Source organism: Chaetura pelagica, unplaced genomic scaffold (assembly GCF_000747805.2).
Source record: "Chaetura pelagica isolate M959 unplaced genomic scaffold, ChaPel_1.0 scaffold124, whole genome shotgun sequence".
Classification (NCBI taxonomy): domain Eukaryota; kingdom Metazoa; phylum Chordata; class Aves; order Apodiformes; family Apodidae; genus Chaetura; species Chaetura pelagica.
This window is the reverse complement of record NW_009952891.1, coordinates 696,012-699,457: the sequence shown is the minus strand read 5'-3', so window position 1 is coordinate 699,457 and position 3,446 is coordinate 696,012.

Here is a 3,446-nt window from a genome sequence, read left to right as displayed (position 1 = left end):
CAAAAGGGCTTGGGCCGCCGGAAATACATAATGTATTGATAACGGCGGGAGCCGGCGCGGCGGCAGAAAGAGCGGGGGCCGAGGCAGAGGATTTGCCCCACTTTCATCACTTTTCTTCTCATTTCAAAGAACCCGGCTGATATTTGCACTGCTCCACTCACCAGGGGGAGCACAAAGAGGGCAGGGGTGTTCCCAGCCCCGAAACCCCACTGGGATCCTCATGGGACTCCCCTCAGGGCCCCATGGAACCCTCCCAGGACCCCATGGAACTCCACCAGAACACCATGGAACCCTCCTAGGACCCTGTGAACCCTCCCAGGACCCCATGGAGCTCCACCAGAACCCCATGGAACTCCACCAGGACCCTGTAAGATCCCACCAGGACTCACATCCCTTCAGAGTTGGGCCAGTGTTGGGATAATGGCAGCCAAGGGGCTGTAAGGGCATATTTACCCTACACCTGGTTTTGGGGTGATGGTTCCCATCAGGAATTGGAAGCTGGACACAGCTGGGGTGGCTCCCCCCAGAACAGCTGTCCTGGGCTAGCAGTCCTCTGGAATTTATCTGGGGAAGGTGCTGTTGCCCTGGGATGGGGGGAGTCACCTTCCCACAAGGATGTGGTATATGACTGATGTGAGGGAAGAGCTGCAATGGGCCAGCACTGCCAGGTAGAGAGCAGAGTGTGGGTAGACCTTGTCCTCCAAACCTGGGGGAAGCAGAGAGTAGAGCTGAGAAAGCTGGAAAACAAATAAAAACCAACGTCAGCAAACGGGAGGTGGGACATGAGCATGGACCATGTGGTCACAGCCTGGTCCACGAGGGGTCTTTGGCAGGCTGGGAAAGCAGCTGCTGCAGGAAGATGCAAGGTCTGGCAAGATGGGGTGTTGAACATCCACCACCACATGGTTTCTTGTGCTTTGGCCAATTGTAACTCTAAAGGATCAGGAGGAAACACAATACGAGGCCTGATTTGCTGATGTTTGCCAGCCTGGGGCTGGTCATCACACCAGCCAACACTTGCTCATTGAAGGACTTCTGGCAGAGGAGATGCATTCATAAGAGAAGGTCCAGCAGGATGGTCAGAGCAGAGGTGACATCAGCTGGAAGAAGGCCAGGGAAGCCTGGCCCATGAAGGTCAGAAAAACCAAGGCTGTGGGGACTGGGCTGCTGGATGTTCCCACCACGAGGGGGAAGAGCTGCAGAGGCTGAAGGACAGAGCTGGCAGAGCACAAGTGGTGTGAAATGGCTGCAGATGGGCAGGACACCAGAAAGTGGCTCCAGCTCTGCAGAGCAGGGGATGGCAGGAGCCTCCGTGTCCTGAGGGGGACAGGGGCCCAAGGGCTGGTGAGCAGCACCACCTCAGGGAAGATGGTCCAAGGCCTGGTGTCTGGAAGAGATGGGACACAGCAAAGCTTGAGACACCTGCCCAGCCTGCTGCTTACAGCTCTGCCAACTGCAATTAGCCCCCAACAGCTTCCCAGCTGGGCTGCTGAGCTGCCAGAGCACTTGGAGCTGATGCTTCTCTGGGCACAGCACCTCTGAGAGCAGCTTCTGGGGCACCCAGTGCTCTGTCAGGGAGGCCTGAAGCAGCAAGGAGGATGGGACTTCCCTTGGCAGCACCCGGTGTGACCACGAGGATCCTTTGCCCCAGCCAAAGTCTGGTTGGGTTTTGGACCTGCATGCACCAGCCACAGCCTTAGCTCCTGTTGTTACCTCATGGGCTGGAAGCTCTTCTGGAGAAGGACAATGATGAGCTGAGACATGAACTGTACCTGTCAGGCGTGTGTGCAGGTAAAATGATTTCCAGAGCTTGTCTGGGTGCACGAGTGTTTCTGAGATGTCCTCACAAGCCTCACTGTAGCCAGCAAATCTGGCCATGAACCCACGGGCCACTAGGTGGACTCACAATAAACCAAAACTGCATGACAGAGAGTTCATGGACTGGGAAGAGCCTTGGCAAAGCAGATGCGTGGTCAGTGAGTCTCATCCCAGGCAAGAATGGAAAAACCAACAGCACACAAACAACTGGCCACCACTGGTCACCAGCTGTTGGTCAAAACATGGTCAATAGACTTTACTTACCACCAAAGTTTTTTGCCAGCCCCCTGGGAGAATGAGGAGTGTGGGGACAAGCACTTGCTCCCAAGCTGGGCTGCTGGTTGTGGTCACACCAAAAGGCTGAGTGGAAGCCTGCAGGGCTGCAGGACAGACATCAAGGCGTCACTGAGCTCTGATCTCGCTCTCACCAGCCAGGCTGGTGACCACATCTAAGCCAGAAGATCTCACCCAGGGTTGCAAAACTGATCTGCAAGAAGTGAAGCAACTGATATTTCCAGCAGGACTCGACACCAGCCCTTCCTTGTCCCCAGCAGCCCAGCTGGTGGGGATTGCTGATGGCTGGAGAAAGGAGACTCCTCTCCCGCCAGGATCAATCAGGTTGAATTAGCACAGGCTGCTCTGGGAAAACTCTGCCAGCAGGAACCAACTGTCCCAACACAGCTGTCTCCCGTGTGAGCCATGAACCAAACCCTACATTGCTCCCTGGGGCTGATGCCCACCTCAGATCCACCTTGTCCTGTCCCACTGCGGGGACACTGGAGCAGCAGGCACAGAGGGTGGCCCAGCCTTTCCCAGGGCAGGGGGTGAGCCCAGGGTCTGCCACTGGCGACCAGGGACAGGCCTGTCCCCCTGACACTGCTGCTCCCTTCTGCCCTGGCTCTGTCAGGTGGGAACATTCCAGTAGGGATAACTGCTCCAGAGCCCCCGTGCTCGGAGAAGGGACAGTCCCAGCACGGCTGGGGGCAGAGCAGAGCCCGCTCCAGACATCTCCATCTCATGGAGTGTGTCTTTCAGGGCCATGGGAGCACGACCCCTTCCTGTGAGTGAGGACCGACGGGTGTCCCTACCTGCTCCAGCTCCCCTCAAGCATCTCCAGGGCAGGGTGGTCCCAGTGGGGATGAGCTGACATCTCTTCTCTCCGCAGAGCGGCGCTGCCAGGAGGCGCGTGGCCGGCGCCCCAGCCCCCCGAGAGGAGCAGCGAGCCCGGTGGTCTGCAGCATGGAGAGGCAGGAGTGCAGGGCACAGGCCCAGGGAGGGCCCCAAAGGTGGGTGCAGGAAGGCACAGGGGGGTGGGACATGGCCAGAGGTGCCCGCTGTCACCTGCTGGTGATGAGCCTGGGGTGGGGGCGATGCCGGCCAAGTGTGTGTGCAACGGGTTTTGGCAGAGAGGGGTAACCAGAACTGGGGGAGTCATGGGGGTCAGCAACAACCCAGTGTCCACTGCCACCCTGAGCCAGGTCCCAGAAGAAGCTAAGTCCCTGCCCAGGAGGTAAGGACTTGAAATTCAACCTTATATCTCGCTCGTAGCCTCAGTCTTGTAGCTTTTGCTGCAGGTTTTATGCAGCCCCGAGAGCATCGTTGGGCAGCTCATCAGCTACAGGTGATTT